This window comes from Lepus europaeus, chromosome 23 (genome assembly GCF_033115175.1).
Source record: "Lepus europaeus isolate LE1 chromosome 23, mLepTim1.pri, whole genome shotgun sequence".
In the NCBI taxonomy this organism is placed as follows: domain Eukaryota; kingdom Metazoa; phylum Chordata; class Mammalia; order Lagomorpha; family Leporidae; genus Lepus; species Lepus europaeus.
Genome location: NC_084849.1, coordinates 6,979,424 through 6,997,081, shown reverse-complemented (window position 1 = coordinate 6,997,081; position 17,658 = coordinate 6,979,424).

The following is a 17,658-nucleotide window of genomic DNA, read 5'->3' as shown; positions in this document are numbered from 1 at the left end:
GCACGCTCGCCCTTCCCCCGCTCTGAGGTTTGTCAGCAGCCGCCGGCGTTTCTCAGGCCTCTAGTCAGTGACTTCCGGCTGCTCACAGCCAATGGGAGACGCGGCAGGGGATTGAGTGGCAGCCAGGAGGGCGGGAGAAGCGCGGCGATGGCTTTCCGTCTCTCCCCCGAGACCGCCTGTAGTTTGCAACTCCCGCTGCACCGGTCTGTCCCCGGGCCTCTGTCATCATCCCCTCTCTGCCCCTCCAGCCCGAAGTGTGCTCGTATGGGGCTGTCGTCTCTTCCCCTAGTGCTGTTTCGGGGTGTCCAACACCTTTGTAACTACTTCCTTTATATTAAATGCACCTGGGGTGGATTGACAGGAACGTGGTCAGGTGATGGACAACACCAAAAATCTGTCCCTGGTGAGGTTGCTGCCAGTTGGTGCAGGTGACCTGAGGCTGGGTGGAGCTGAGGCTGGTGCCAACTTCGACTCTTTGGAGCCCCCTCTTAGCAGTTCCGGGTGCTCAGAACCCCACCCCCACCCCCATCACTTCTAAATTCTTTGCCTTTTCCAGCTCTAATTCTATTTTTTAAAAAGATGTATTTTATTTTATTTGAAAGGCAGAGTTAGAGATCTTCCATCCACTGATTCACTCCCCAGATGCCCTCAACGTCCCAGGTCTGGGCCAGGCTGAAACTAGGAGCCAGGTGCTTCTTCCCGGTCTCCCACGCGGGTGCAGGGGCCCAAGGACTTGCGTCATCCTTCACTGTTTTCCCAAGCACATTAGCAGGGAGCTGGATTGGAAGTGGCGCCTATATGGGATGCCGGCACTGCAGGCCATGGGTCAACCTGCTATGTCACAACAGCTCCAGTTCTTTAGGGGCTGTCCCTGAGCTCTGGGAGCTGCCATACCCATTTGGGCAGAGAACTGGAAGTGCCTGGGAATGGTCTCCTCTCCTGGGTGGTCCCTAGACAGTGACAGATGAAGAGTGTGGAGGGCCCAAGTACTTTGAGGAGGACCATGGAGGGCCATGCTTCAAGACCCCCTGGGGAGAAGTTTTTCCTAATTTTCTTTTGATGATTTTTTTGTTTATTCGTGCAATATACATAATTGTTACCATTTTAATCATTTTAAGTATGGAGTTCAATCACATTAACTCCATTCACGCTGCTGTGCAGCCGTCACCACCATCTATCTCCAGCACCTTTTCATCATCCCAGACTGAAACTCGGTACCCATAAAACACCAGTGCCCTTTTCCCCAGCCTCTGACTACTTGCATTTGTCTAGTCTAGTTAACTCACAGAAATGCACTCATAATATTTCTGGAAGTGTAATTTTTATTCTAGTGTTGGTTGGTGTTTCTGTATACTTTTGCTTGGTTTCTTCCCAGGTCTAGTCACCAGTTTCTTCTGGGAGCACTTACTAAACAAATTGTATCAATATTGTCTACAGCCTTTTTTACAAAAGAAAAAACTTGTAACCACAAAGAAAAACTTTCCCAACCCAGAAAATAACAGAGTGTTTTCCCACATTGAGAAACATTCAAGAGTACCATATTGGGGCAGGCATTTGGCACATTGGTTAAGATGCTGGGTAAGGGATTGGCGTTGTGGTCCAATGGTTTAAGCCACCATTCGGGATGCCCACATAACATACCAGAGTGCCTGGTTTGATACCCAGCTGCTCCCTGATTCCTGCTAATGTACCTGGGAGGCAACAGGTGATGGCCCAAGAACTTGGGTCCTTACCACCTACATGAGCCAAAACCAGGATGGAGTTTCTGGCTCCTGACTTTGGCCTGGTCTAGCCCTAGCTGTTGCAGGCATTTGGGGAGTGAGCCAGCAGATGGAAAATCTCTCTCTGTCTCTCCCTTTCCCTCTCTATTACTCCACCCTTCTCTGTAACCAGCCCTTCCAGCTGCAATGCAGACAAGTCTTTACCTACCCTACATTCTTGTCTGTGGCAAGCTACAAATCCATGAGCTTATTCTCCCTGCGAAGTCAGAGTCTGGTGGCACTTTCCAAACATCTGAGTAGGTGCTTTGAGCTGGCCACTCCCCAGTATATTACATCTGGGGGCTCCTGCCCTAAATCCCCTTCTGAAAACCACTGGCCAGATCTGAATGGCTGGGTTTTGGCTGGGCTCCTCTCAAGGTCCTTGTTTACAGCTTGGGGTGAGAAGAGTTCCTTTGTGTGATCTGGGGTGAGACATAGGGACTCCTCCCAATGCTCACACACAAGTGCTTCCCCCAGAGGCTCAGTCAACACTTTCCAGGGCCCCTAACTTTGGCTTGAAAAGGGGCTGCTCAACCCTGCAAGGGAATCTGAGATTTCTCCACCCACCTCCAGGGGGCGCCGTTCACACGACAGCCTCTGCCTGAGAGCACAGGTGGAAATACATCAGCAGTGAGGCTTCCTGGAGCTGAGCAGCCTGGGTCTCAGCATTCCAGGAAATAGCAGGATCCAGGACCCACCTGTCAGGACCAGCAGAAGTCTCTGACGCACATAATAGACAAAAGATGGAGACAACCCAAGTATCCGTCAGTGGGTGCACAGATCAACAAAACGTGGTCTGTCCACACAATAGGATACTATTTAGCAATAAAAAGGAATGACGTTCTGATACTGGCTGCAACATGGACGAACCTTGAAAACATGGTGCTGAGAGAAAGAAGCCACCCAGAATAGGCTACTTATTTTATGACTCCATTGATATGACATATCCAGAATGGGCAAATCCATAGAGACAGAAAGAGATGAACGGGTGCCAGGGGCCGGGGGAAGGCAGGGATTTCTTTTTATATGATGTGTTTATATGATTGATGGGTGGATTGATTTGAAAGGCAGAAAGAGAAATAGAGAGGGAGGGAGGGAGGGCCTGGGCTGATCCGATCCGAAGCCAGGAGCCAGAAGCTTCTTCCGGATCTCCCACGTGGGTGCAGGGGCCTAAGGACTTGGGCCATCTTCTACTGCTTTCCCAGACCAAAGCAAAGAGCTGGATTGGAAGTGGAGCAGCCGGGACTTGAACTGGTACCCATATGGGGCAACAGCCAGGACTGAGCCAAAACCAGGAGCCTGGAACTCCACCTGGGTCTCCCAAGTGGATGACAGGAACCAAAGTACTTGGGCCACCATCTACTGCCTCCCAGGTGCATTAGCAGGAAGCTGGATGGGTACCCACACTTGAGCCAGCATCCCATATTGGGGCCCCAAGCAGCGGCTTAAACTGCTGTGCCATAATACTCACCCAGCAATTCTTTTTGAGGTGATGAAAATGTTTCAAAAATTGACTATGATGACAGCCACATAGCTCTGTAGATAGACTAAAAAACATTGAATTATGTACTTTAAATGAGTGAATTTATGTATGTGAATTGTATCTCAATAAAGCTCTTTATTTAAAATCTTATGCAGCATGGGCGCCCTCTAGGGGTGCTCAGCTGTCCAGAGTCATAGGTCACCTCTGAAACTTGGGCTAAAAATCAAAGAAACGCCAGAGGGCAATACGAGGATGGGGCAGGCTGAATCCCTACTCTCTTTACTCCCATTCTGTCCCCCCAAAATAAAGTCTTTTATACTTTAACTAGCTGTCTCTTTGCCTTCTTGGAATCCTAAAATCCTAGAACCTAACACTTACTTTGTTCCTAAAATTTAGGCACATGTGGCTACTGGCTACCATCCAGGCCAGCACAGTTACAGAACATTGCTGTCACCATAGAAAACTCCACTGGATAAATATCCTTTAGGGGATGGATAAGTTTTTTTTTTAACTCTTTATTATTATTATTATTATTATTATTATTTTGACAGGCAGAGTGGACAGTGAGAGAGAGACAGAGAGAAAGGTCTTCCTTTTGCCGTTGGTTCACCCTCCAATGGCTGCCGCAGTAGGCGCGCTGCAGCTGGCGCACCGCGCTGATCCGATGGCAGGAACCAGGTGCTTATCCTGGTCTCCCATGGGGTGCAGGGCCCAAGCTCTTGGGCCATCCTCCACTGCACTCCCGGGCCACAGCAGAGAGCTGGCCTGGAAGAGGGGCAACCGGGACAGGATCGGTGCCCCGACCGGGACTAGAACCCGGTGTGCCGGCGCCACAAGGCGGAGGATTAGCCTAGTGAGCCGCAGCGCCGGCCAAGTTTTTTTAAAAAGATATTTTACTGGGGCCGGCACTGTGGCGTAGCAGGTGAAGCCACTGCCTCCAGTGCCAGTATCCCATATGGGCACCTGTTTAAGTCCCGGCTGATCCAATTCTGATCCAGCTCTCTGCTATGGCCTGAGAAAAGCAGTAGAAGATGGTCCAAGTCCTTGGGCCACTGCACCCATGTGGGAGACCTGGAAGAAGTTCCTGATTCCTGGCTTCAGATCGGTGCAGCTCTGACTGTTGCAGCCAGTTGGGGAGTGACCAGTGGATGGAAGACCTCTCTCTCTCTCTCTCTCTCTCTCTGCCTTTCCTTCTCTCTGTGTGTAACTCTTTCAAATAAGCAACTAAATCTTTAAAAATATATTTATGTTATTTATTTGAAAGGCAAAGTTACATAGAGTCAGAGAGAGAGAGAGAGAGAGAGAGAGAGGGAGAGAGAGAGAGAGTCTTGCATTTGCTGGTTCACTTCCCAAATGGCTGCAATGGCCAAAGCAGGTCTGATCTGATCCAAAGTCAGGAGCTAGGAGCTTCCTCCAGGTCTCCCACACAGGGTGCAGGGGCCCAAGGACTTAGGTCATTTTCTACTGCTTTCCCAGACCATAGCAGAAAGTTGGATTGGAAGTAGAGCAGCCAGGACTTGAACTGGTGCCTATATGGGATGCTGGCACTGCAGGCGGCGGCTTTACCCGCTATACCACAGCGCCAGCCCCGTTGGATGATATTTGACTTCTAGTCTCAGTCTCTTTCTTGGAAAGTTTCCTTTTGCTTCTCTTTCTTCCTCCAACCCTCTTTCCTTTTCCCCTTCTTATTAAAAAAATTTTTTTTAAGATTTTTATTTATTTATTTGACAGGTAGAGTTACAGACAGTAAGAGAGAGAGACAGAGCGAAAGGTCTTCCTTCCGTTGGTTCACTCCCCAAATGGCCGCAACTGCCAGAGCTATGCCAATCCGAGGCCAGGAGCCAGGTGCTTCCTCCTGGTCTCCCATGCAGTTGCAGGGGTCCAAGCACTCGGGCCATCCTCCACTGCCTTCCCGGGCCACAGCAGAGAGCTGGACTTGAAGAGGGGCAACTGGGACTAGAACTGGCGCCCATATGGGATGCCAGCACTGCAGGCGGAGGATTAACCTAGTGTGCCATAGCGCCAGCCCCTCCCCTTCTTCTTTTTAATTTATTTACTTGAGAGGCAGACAGAGACAGCCAGCTCTCAGCTATTAGTTCACTTTCCAAATGCCTGCATCCACAGGGGTTGGTCAGGAGCCATTAACTCAACCTGGACCTCGCACACGGGAATCAAGAACTCCATTCCTGGAGCCCTTCCCGTGGCCTTAGGGTCTTCATTGTCAAGAAACTGGAGCCAAAGCTAGGAATCGAACCCAGGCACTTCACTGTGGGATATGGGCATCTTAACCGCTGGGCTAAATGCCTGCCACTCTCTCTTTTTTTAAAAAAAATATTGGTTAGCAAAATACTGTTCCAGAACCAAACATAATGACTGCGGGGATACACTGGTGGAAACTGCAGTGTTTGAAAATAGTTGTTAGGCAAAGCAATAAGCCTAATAAATCATCCCAAGGAAAAATGCACAGCCTCACTAGCAATTAAAGAAACGAAAGTTAAAATAAGCCTGGTATACATTACATGCTGTCTAGACTAGGGAGAGTGCACACAGATGACTGCCTGTGGTACTGGCAGCACCGGGAGGAAAGAGGCGCCATCCCGTTAACTAGGTAAGTCCTGGATAACCACCTGGAACTGTTCCAGGAACCGTGAAACTGCTTTCTGACGGAATAATTCCACTTAGCGACTCCTATTTACCCACACACAGCTGCTGTGAGGCATAGCTCTGCTAGAAAAATGTGCTTCCCAGAACAATCCCGTGAGCCTGCTGGTTTCGTCATTCGCATGTTAAAAATCAGCAAACTCTTAGTTCATGGAAGTTAGGTAACATCCAGAGCAAAGCAGCAAGCAGCTCAGCTGAGCAGCAGTCTGAGGCCTCTGGACCCAGGAAAACCTGTCAGGGATGCGTGTTAGCACCCCCATTTCCAGGAAGTGTCTCCAAGAGACCAGGACAGTGGGAGGGGGGAAGAAGGGCATGCAAAGCCCTTCTTAGCTTTGAATGAGCACAATTATTACACACTATGTGTATGAGCACAATTATTACACACTATGTGTATGAGCACAATTATTACACACTATTAAACAAGAAACAACTGCAAAATGTACACAGGACACAACGTAAGCTGGGCCTGGCAAGTAGTAGGCACACAGTCAATGCTTAATGTAAAAAAGCAATTCAGTTGTTCCTATAGTCAATACTGTATGTACCTTAAAAATGTGCTAAGAAGGTAGAATCTAATAGTAAGTGTTAACGACAATAAAATAAAGTTATAAAAACACACACACACACAATTAGTGGGAGCAGGGCTCTGGCCCTTTAAAATTCAGAGGGCGGGTTTCCTTATTTAAATGAGCGTGCGTAATGTTCAGCCCCGTGACTTCGCCACGTTCCTGCACTCAGTGCGCGTGCGCCGCGAGAGGCCCGGGGAGTCTCTCGGCTCCGCCCGCCTGTTTAGGTAGGCGGAGACAGTCGCGTGAGCTCGCGGGCCCACAGTCTCCCGCCCAATTAACCGGCCCCTCTGCACATGCGTACTCAGTAACACTGCGCTGGGACGCCGCAGGGCGTCGGCGACCTAGACGCCCCTACCGGAAGTGGGCGGGGTCCCGTTCCAAAGCCTAAAGGGCGGGGAAGCGCGGGAAGGTGCGGTCGCTCCAAGTGCTGCTGGGTGTGCTGTGGGGTTTGGACGGCCTACCTCAGAGTGGTGAACTAAGGAAGCTGAAGACCGAGTGGGAACACGGAGAACTTATTTTTCAATGCGTTTTAAATAAATGGCAGTTATTTTCTGAAGTATTTCCCCCCTAATTACAAGAGTACCTCAAAAACCTCACGGAAAATGGAAATAAACAGTTCGGTTTGGTTCACAAAAAATTGAAACGTGTGCATATGAAAGAGAAAAGAGAAATGCGCATTATGAAAAAACTACATGGGTTTCATAATTTTTAGAATTTTGATATTTAAATTGTGCTGGATCCCAAATGCTCACAACCTGGCCTGGGCCAGGCTGGAGCCACAGCGGTGGCTTTGCCGTGTGTCAGCTTGCCTGGCGGGATGGATGGTGCTTCCCAGGTTTCTGGTAGGGTGGGCCACACGGTCCGTTTTTGTGGCCTGAGATGTGGACTGTGGAAGTGAAGCAGCAACCAGTATTCCCTATGCTTGGGGGGAGGTGTTGGGTTGTGTCTTCCACACATTGTCCCTTATCGGTCTGCAGCGGATTTACCTTCCCGGCCATGAGCCATTGAGCCTCGTGGGGTCAGCTTTTCTGCATGCGGATGGGGGACAGCGAGGACGGAGGTGGCCTCCACTCTCCCTCCTTCTCTCCCCCACTTTACAGCCCTGCAGGCTCAAGCTCCAACATCAGACAAAGATGACAGCTCCAATCCCTGCCACAAATCCCTTAAAAAGTTGTGTGTGGGTGGGTATGTGTTGGGGGTGCTGTGGTGCAATGGATTAAGCCGCCATTTGTAGTGCTGGCATCCCACATGGGTGCCGGTTGGAGTGCCAGCTGCTTCACTTCCTGCTAATATGCCTTGGAGGCAGCAGAGGATGGCCCAAGTCCTTGGGCCCCTGCACGCAGGTGGAAGAAGCTCCTGGCTTTGGCCTGGCCCAGTCCCAGCCGTTGTGGCCATGTGGGGAGTGAAACAGCAGATGAAAGATCTCTTCTCTGTAATTCTGAATTACAAATATATGTATATTTTAAAGATTTATTTATTTTTATTTAAAAGTCAGAGTTACAGAGAGGAGAGGCAGAGAGAGAGAGAGAGAGAGAGGTCTTGCATCGGATGGTTCACTCCCCAGATGGCCTCAAAGGCCGGAGCTGCGCTAGTCCAAAGCCAGGAGCCAGGAGCTTCTTCCAGGTCTCCCAGGTGGGTGCAGGGGCCCAAGGACTTGGGTCATCCTCTACTGCTATCCCCGGCCGTAGCAGAGAGCTGGATGGGAAGAGGAGCAGCCGGGACTAGAACGGCGGTCATATGGGATGCCAGTGCTTCAGGCCAGGGCGTTAACCCGCTACACCTCAGCACTGGCCCCCTAAATATATATATATATATATATTTTAAAGTGTGTGGATCTCTTAGTGATTCTGTTTCTCTGACTTCATGCTGACTGAGACACGTAACTCAAGTTAGACACACAGGATAACCAGCCCCGGTCCCTGGAGTCTCCTGCTGCCTGGGATTGCTGTAGTTGTGTGTTCTGTGGCACTTTGCAGGGTGGGGGCCCACAGAGATGAAAAAATGCGACACTTGAGCCCAGAATGAAGTAAGATTCTGAACTGCAGGATTTTTTTTTTTTTTAAGTTTTACTTCTTTTTATTTCATTGAAAGGCAGAGGGAAAGAGTGAGACAGACAGACAGACACACACACACAGAGCAATCAATTTTCTGTCTGCTGGTTCACTCTCCAAATGCTTCCAACAGTCAGGACTGGAACAAGCTGAAGCTTGGAGCCCTGAAACTGAACTGGTGTGTGCAAGGACCTAAGTCTCTGAACTCACTGCTACCTCCCAGGATGTGTATTATCAGATCACTGAACCAGAAGTGGGGGAGACTTAGATAGGGAATGCAGGCATCCCAAGCAGAGGTTTAATCTCTGCACCCCACTGAATTTTCAAAAACAGGATAGGGACAATGTGGCACAGTGGTTAAGAAGCCACTTGGGATGCCTGGTTCCAGATCTGGCTCTGGCTCTGCTTTCAATTCAAGTTTCCTGCTGCTGTGCATCCTGGGAGGTAGCAGGTGATGCTCAAGAATCTATCTCCCTGCTGCCTGTGTGGGAGACCTGGGTTGAGTTACAGGCTCTTGGCTTTGGTTTGGCCCAGCCTCAGCTGTTGTGGACATTTGGGGAGTAAACTAGCAGATGGGAGATCTCTGTCTGTCTCTCTGCCTCTCAAATAAAATAATTTAATTAAAACAGAATATTCTGAGGGCCTGTGTGGGGTTGTGGCATAGCATGTTAAGCCACTGCCTGCAACACCCACATCCTATATCAGCACCAGTTCACGTCCCACTGCTCCACTTCCGATCCAACTTCCTGCTAATGCACCTGAGAAAGCTGTGGAAGATGCATCAAGTACTTGTGTGCTATGAACAGTTCCCAGTTACTCACATGAAGGCTTGTGGGACATGTGCCAAGCACTGTGTGCCCTGTCGTCAGAGACCTGAGCTCAGAGCTGCCACCCGTGTGGGAGACCCAGATGGAGATCTAGGTTCCTGGCTTCAGCCTGGCCCAGCCCTGACCATTGCAGCCATTTGGGGAGTGAACCAGAGTATGGAAGATCTCTCTGTCTCTCTCTGTGCAACTCTGCCTGCTTGCTTTCTTTTCTTTCTTTCTTTCTTTCTTTCTTTCTTTCTTTCTTTCTTTCTTTCTCTCTCTCTTTCTTTCTTTCTTTTATTTGATAGATTGAGTTAGTGAGAGAGACAGATAGAAAGGTCTTCCTTCTGTTGGTTCACCCCCCAAATGGCCGCTACAGCCAGAGCTATGCCAATCCAAAGCCAGGAGCCAGGTGCTTCCTCCTGGTCTCCCATGTGGGTGCAGGGCCCAAGGACTTGAGCCATCCTCCACTGCCTTCCCAGGCCACAGCAGAGAGCTGGACTGGAAGAGGAGCAACCAGGACAGAATCCGGCACCCCAACCGGGACTAGAACCCAGTGCCCATATGGGATGCCAGCGCCACAGGTGGAGGATTAACCAAGTGAGCCATGGTGCTGGCCCCGCAACTCTGCTTTTCAAATAAATAGATCTTATAAAGACAAAAACAAAAACAGAATAGTTTGTACCTTGAGAGTTTATCTCAGGTCCTATCTATCCCATGATGAGCAGAAAGAACCTTAGGTGCCAGCTCCTGCAAGCACTTGCCAAGTGGCTGTCTGCACAACCAGTACTCTTTGAGACTCAGATTCCTCATTTCAAAAATACACAGCTGTGGCCATTTGGCCTAGCAGTGGAGACATCAGTTTGGATGGCTGCATCCTGCATTAGAGTAGCTGGGCTCAGTAGCTGGCTTTGGCTCCTGAGTCCAGTTTCCTGCAGTTGCAGACCCTGGGAAAAGCCATGGAGATGGCTGAAGTGGTTAGGCTCCCACCACCCACTTGTGAGACCTGAACTGATTCCTCAGTTCCCAGCTTCAGCCCAGATCTATCTGAGCATTGTGGGTATCTGGGGAGTAAACTTGCAGGTGGGAACTCTCTTTCTCTGTTTCTTTACCTCTCAAATTAAAAACAAATTATAAAGCAAATACTAACAACTTTTATCTCTCAGGTCTGTTATAGGGATTGGAATAGTATTTGTGAAATTGTGCTATAGGGGCCAGCGCTGTGGCTCACTGAGTTAATCATCCGCCTGCGGTGCCGGCATCCCATATGGGTGCCAGGTTCTAGTCCCGGTTGCTCCTCTTCCCATCCAGCTCTCTGCTATGGCCTGGGATAGCGGTAGAACATGGCCCAAGGCCTTGGGCCCCTGCACCCACATGGAAGACCCGGAAGAAGCTCCTGGCTCCTGGCTTCGGATCGGCACAGCTCCGGCTGTTGCGGCCATTTGGGGAGTGAACCAGTGGATGGAAGACCTTTCTCTCTGTCTATCCCTCTCACTGTCTGTAACTCTATCTCTCAAATAAATAAATAAATAATTTTTAAAAAGAAGAAAAAAAAGTGTGCTATGAACAGTTCCCAGCTACTCACATGAAGGCTTGTGGGACATGTGCCAGGCACTGTGTGCCCTGTCGTCAGAGACCTGAACTCAGAGCTCAGAGGCAGGGCAGGTGCTGATGTCTTTAGAGTGCTTTCTTCTTCTTCTTCTTCTTTATTTTTTTTAATTTTTGACAGGCAGAGTGGACAGTGAGAGAGAGAGAGAGAGAGAGAGAGAAAGGTCTTCCTTTGCCGTTGGTTCACCCTCCAATGGCCGCTGCGGCCAGCTCATCGCGCTGATCCGAAGCCAGGAGCCAGGTGCTTCTCCTGGTCTCCCATGCGGGTGCAGGGCCCAAGCACTTGGGCCATCCTCCACTGCATTCCCGGGCCATAGCAGAGAGCTGGCCTGGAAGAGGGGCAACCGGGACAGAATCCGGCACCCCGACCAGAGCTAGAACCTGGTGTGCCGGCGCCACTAGGCGGAGGATTAGCCTGTTGAGCCATGGCGCCGGCCTTAGAGTGCGTTCTTCTACCAAGTGGCCCTCTCCTGGCTTTGCAGATGAGCCAGAGGGTAGCTTTCAGCAAAACCATTGTTTAATTTTTTAAATATATATTTATTTATATAAAAGGTAGAGCAACAGAGAGAGGGAGAGAAACAGATCTTCCACCTACGGGTTCATTCTCCAAATGCCTGCAGCAGCCAGGACTGGGCCAGGCTGAAGCCAGGAGCCAGGAACTCTGTCCTGGTTCCCCAGGTGGCTGTCAGGGACTGAAGTAGTTGAGCCATCACCTGCTGCCTTCCTAAGGGCGATAGCAGGAAGATGAATTCAAAGTGGAAGATCCAGGACTCAAACCGATGCTCTGATATGAGATGCAGGTGTCCCAAGCAGAGACTTCACTGATGGGCCTCAATGCCTGCCCCATTTTAATTGTCTTTAAACCATCAACCAACAGAATGTGTTTTCCAAGGGTAAGTCAAAATGCAGAAGGCTTGACTTATTTTAGGGAGTTTGGGCCTCTGTGGGAGACAGCCTGGTGTTGCCTGGTGCTGAAGGGGCATCCTACTTGGAGCCAGGAGACATGGACAGGGTGTCCTGGCAGCATTGTTCTCCAAATCTGGGACTGGAAAGGAGCCAAACGTTTACTAGTGTGGAAAGGTCACTCGTGGGCCCTTCATACAGTAGAATCCACAGCAGTGTACATGAATGGATTGTGGTCACCTGCAGCAGGGGGTAGGTCATGCTGAGTCACAGGGCTGAGTGCAGGTTGGGGCTAAAATTTTTGTTAAATTTTTGGGAGTGAACTGGTAGGTGGAGGATCTCTCTTTCCTTCTTTCTGTATTTCTGCCTTTCAAATAAATAAAATAAATATTTAAAGAAAAAAGAATGCCTGTATCCCATAATGGAGTGGCTGGTTCAAGTCTTGGCTACTCTGCTTCCTGCATCCTGGAAGGCTTCATTTAATAACTCAGTGCTTGGGTCCCTGTCATCCTAGGGGGAGACGCAGGTTGAGTTCTGGGCTCCCGGCTTCAGCCTAGGGTGGGGGAGGGAAGATAATATATTCTCATTGTTGAAAATGTAGAAAGCATGTTTTGCATGGTTAAAGATGAAGAGGAAACAAATGAAGAGGACTGACAGTCCCATACATGTATTTGTGTATTTTTTTTTCTCTGTGTGCTAACTTTTCAGGCGGGGGAAAAAAAGAATATTTGCTAATAAATCTTTGTTGAACAAACCCTTTGCTTTTTGTTGGCAGGACTAGAAATTCTAAGAAGTTACCAGCAGATGGCGGAATGAAGCAAGGTTTAATTTGTAGCCTTGCAAGCAAACCAAAACCCTGAAAAGCAGTCAACAAACATTTCACCTGCTGGTTGGAAAACGTTTCTTGTGAATTTCCCAGCTGTATCTGCTATCACCCAAAAGAACCTGGTAAATGCGGCCTCACTGGGGAACTGGCAGGCCTCATTCTTCAAGTGCGTTTGCCCTTCTTTTTGTTGCTTAATTCTTCTGAGAGAGAGGGAGGGGTCATATCCGCTGGTTCACTCCCCAGATAAATTCAATGGCTGGGCCTGGGCCAGACCGAATCTTGGAACTAAGAACTCAATCCAGGTTTCCCGTGTGAGTGGCTGGGACCCAATTACTTGAATCATCATTGCTGCCTCTCACAGGTGCATTAGCAGGAAGCTGGAGTCAGCGGTGGAACTGAGCATCGAACCCAGGCACTCTGATGGGTGTCTTAACTTTGTACATAAATTAGGGAGTGTTCAATTTGTCAAGGGCTTTCCTCAGGTTATATCTGGTTAATAAAGGTATCAGAAGTTGGTAGATTTCCAACTTTTTAAAAAAAGACGTTTAAGCTTGGACACCAAACCAAAAAGAAAATCTCCATTCTTGTCATCACTCTCATTAGGACACATCTATTTTTTTGGGTCAAGTGGGGTATGAGCCCTGGGGAGAGGGTGGTGGTGGCAATACCAGGAGTGAGGCCTGGGTGAGTAATTACGCTAAGGATAATGGGAGCCAGGGTCCTCTCTGTGGAGGCAGGAGGAGCAACTACAGGAAGAGGGACAACCAGGATTGGAATTGGATACTGCTGTGTCTTCAGTGTTATAGCTGCAGATAGTTACAGCACAAATATGTGCAAGTCTATCCATATGCAGGGGTCCTGGATTTGTCCCTGGAGAGAACTGGGGACTAGTGACCCGCTCAGTGATGAACACATACGTCCAGTGTCCAGAACTCACTTGCTTAATTCCAGTGCCCACTGAAAGGAACCATCAGTTCTTGGAGAAGTGGCTGATCTCAGAGTTGGAGCAGGCACAGTACAAAATGTGCATGAACATCTTGTGCTTCAAAGTAAGGAGATGCTCGAAGAATGGTGGGGACAGAGAAGCCTGCTTGAAGGGGATCCCAGTGGCCAAGTCTGTGACGTGAGCATCAATATACACAGTTAGGGACAGGTGTTGGCCTAGCAGTTAGGACGCTTGTGTTCCGTATCCGTGCTTGCAGTCAGTTCTTGGCTCTGGCTCTTGAGCACAGCTCCTGCTAACACAGATCCTGGGAGGCAGCCGTGAAGATTCAAGTAGTTTGATCTCTGTCACGTCTGTGGGAGACCTGGAAACCTGCACTGAGTTCCTGGCTCCCAGCTTTGGCCTCTAGGCCATTTCAGGCATTTGGAGAGAAAATCAGCAGATGGGAGCTCGCTCTCTCTCCCTCTCTCTCTCTTTCATACACACATACACACACACACACAAAGAAGTAAAAACAAACACATAGTTATAGTAATGGATTGTAACTTATTGACTAACATGGGGAAACCTGAATTTAAGTAAGTTGCAAGTCTGATGAAGAACAGAATAGTTACATAGTTAAAATGCCTCTTGGTTAAATACTGCAACATTGCAAAGGGAATAAGAGTAATTGTACAGTGGAGAAGCCTGGAAAACAGGACCTTAAACAATGGAAGCCTCGTCAGTCTTGGGACATGATGAAATTTGTGCCACCATTCTGTTGCAGTGAGAACGAAGCTCTGTGTCTGGAACATTCCTGCCAAAAGTGTGGAACCTGGAGCCAGCGCTGAGGACGTCCTTGCAAACCCAAACAGAAGAATTCTATGAATATCTGTCCCATCCTCCTTAATAACATCAAGTTAAGATAGACAGAAAAGACTCTTCCAGATTAAAGAAGACTAAAGTGATGCAACCATGGATCCAACGTAGGGTCCTGGATGGGATCTTTCTGCATAAAAGATGTTACTGTCACTGGTGGAAGCTGGGTGTGGCCTGGGGTTTGGAGGGCAGTAATAACCAGTTTCATTTCTTTACTTTGATGATCTTATTGTGGCTGATTGGAAGAATGTTTCTGACCGACAGGAAATGCCCACTGAAGTATTCAGAGGTGATGAGGCATCAAATCCACAATTTGCTCTCAAGGTGCACAAAAATCAAAGAGTTTTTTTGCATCATATTTGCAACTTTTCTTTGAGCTTGTTGAATTAAATTATACATATACATACATATTATATATATTATGAGCTCAGAGAATGGGAGAAATTATTTGCAAGGTATACATATGATAAGGGATTTGTATCAAGAATATATAGCTCTTATATATGGATGAGAAAAAGACACATAACCCAATTTTAAAATGGGTAGGGTCTGGCATCCTGGTACAGTGTGTTAAGCCACAGCTTGCAAAAACAGCGTTCTGTGTCAGAGTGCTAATTCAAGTCCCAGCTGCTTTACCTCATTCATTCATTCATTTGAAAGGCAAAGTAGTAGAGAAATATCTTCCACCCACTGGTTTACTCCCCAAATGGCTGCAATGGCTGGGGCTGGGCCAGGCTGAAGCCAATAGCCAGGAGATACTTCAAAGTCTCCCATGTGGGTGCAGGGGTCCAGGCACATGAGCCATCTGCTGCTGCTTTCTCAGGTGCATTACCAGTGAGCTGGGTCAGAAGTGGAGCAGCGAGGACTTGAACAGGTGCTGCTCTTATGGGACACCAGCTTCGCAGGCAGCAGCTTAACTTGTTGCACCACAACGCCGGCTCCAGGCCTTTTTAATTAAACATGACTTAATATATCTGCTTACAGGTGTTCATTGAGATCCCATAGTTATCATTTTAGTAGCTGTATAGCATTACAGGAAATAGACTGCAGCTCGCTTTACTGTTTCCCTGGTGTGGGACATCTGGGATGTTTCTCGTTTGTGGCTGATCTGAAAAGTGCTGCTGTACACATCTTTGCAACAAATTGCTTGTTGGGATCTTTGAGACTATTTTGAGCAAGGGCATCTGTGGGAAGTAGAGGAAGGAAAAGTACCTGGAACTTCTCTTTGGACAGGTGTGCTTTTTAAAGAGTTGGCTGTTGGAATATTGCAGTGTGCAACCTAGCTCTTGAGTAGCTTGGTGATCCTGGTTCTCTCACCCCCCTGACCCTGGACTTCAGCCTTAGCTGGGAGCTTGTAGACCTACAGGATCTTGGATCCTTTCCAGAATCTACTGACACAGAATCTGCATTTTTTTTTTTTTTTGACAGGCAGAGTGGACAGTGAGAGAGAGAGAGAGAGAGAAAAAGGTCTTCCTTTGCCGTTGTTTCACTCCCCAATGGCAGCTGCGGCCAGCGCACCACGCTGATCAGAAGCCAGGAGCCAGGTGCTTCCCCTGGTCTCCCATGTGGGTGCAGGGCCCAAGCACTTGGGCCATTCTCCACTGCACTCCCGGGCCACAGCAGAGAGCTGGACTGGAAGAGGAGCAGCCGGGACAGAATCCGGCGCCCCTACCAGGACTAGAACCCGGGGTGCCTGCGCCACAGGTGGAGGATTAGCCTAGTGAGCTGCGGCACCGGCCCAGAATCTGCATTTTAACAAGATCCCCAGGAGATGATTCACGGGCACATTAAAAGAGAGAAAGGAGTGGGCATTGAATCTGGTGGTTAAGATGCCTGCGTCCCACATCAGGCTTCTTGGGCTCAATTCCTGGCTCTGGCCTCTGAGAGGCAACAGTGATGGTTCAAGTAATTGGGTTTCTGTCACCCACATGGGAGACCCGGATTGAGTTCCTGGCTCCTGGCTTTGGCCTCACTCAGCTTTAGCCATTGTAGGAATTTGGATAGTAATCAGCAGATGGGAGCTCTCTGTGTCTCTGTCAAATAAATACATAAATAAATCATTACGTTTTTAAAGACTGCAGATATGAGAGTGATTTAGATATTGCTTGGGATGCCTGAACCTCCTACCAGAGTGCCTGGGTCAGGTCCTGGCTCTGCCACCAGTTCTAGCTTCTTGCTAATGTGCACCATGAGAAGCAGCAAATGATGGCTCAAGCGTTTGGGCCTCTGTCCCTATGTGGGGTACCCTGAGTCCTGGGCTCCTGTTGCAGGCATCTGGGGAGTGAATGAGTGGATGGAAGATCTGTGTCAAAAACAACACAACCATGTCTGTCAAACAAAATGGAAGTAAAAAAAAGTAAGATTACATCAACAGGTTGTGTGTGTGTTTTAAGATTTATTTATTTATTTGAAAAAGCTACAGAGAGAGAGAGAGAGAGAGAGATCTTCCATCTACTGGTTCACTATCCAAGTGGCAGTAATGGCCAGGGCTGACCAGGCCCAAGCCAGGAGCCGGGAGTTTCATCTGGGTCTCCCACATGGGCATAGGGGCCCAGGCACTTGAGCCATTCTCTGCTGCTTTCTCAGGTCACCAGAATGGAACTGGATCTGAAGTAGAGCAGCTGGGACAGTACCCATATGGGATGCCAGCATTGCAGGTGGAGGCTTTACAATTACACCACAATGCCAAAAGATTTTTTAGATTTATTTATTAAATATTTATTTATTTAAGATTTATTATTTATTTGAAAGGCAGAGTTACAGAGAGGAAGAGGCAGAGAGAGAGAGAGAGAGAGAGAGAGAGAGAGAGAGAGATCTTCCACTTGCTAGTTCACTCCCTAAATGGCTAGGGCTGGGCTGATCTGAAGCCAGGAGCCAGGGGCTTCTTCTGGGTCTCCAATGTGTGTGCAGGGTCCCAAGGACTTGGGCCATCTTCTACTGCCTTCCCAGGCCATTATCAGAGAGCTGAATCAGAAATGGAGCAGCTGGGACTCGGACCAGCGCCCATATGGGATGCTGGCACTGCAGGTAGTGGCTTTACCTGCTATGCCACAGTGTGGGCCCCCAGAAGTTGTTTTTTTTTTTTTTTTTTTTTTTTTTTTTAAAAGTTGATTTATTTATTGAAAGGCAGAGCATCAGAGGGGAAGACAGAGATCTTTCACCCACTGATTCTATGCATTTTCAATTTTTT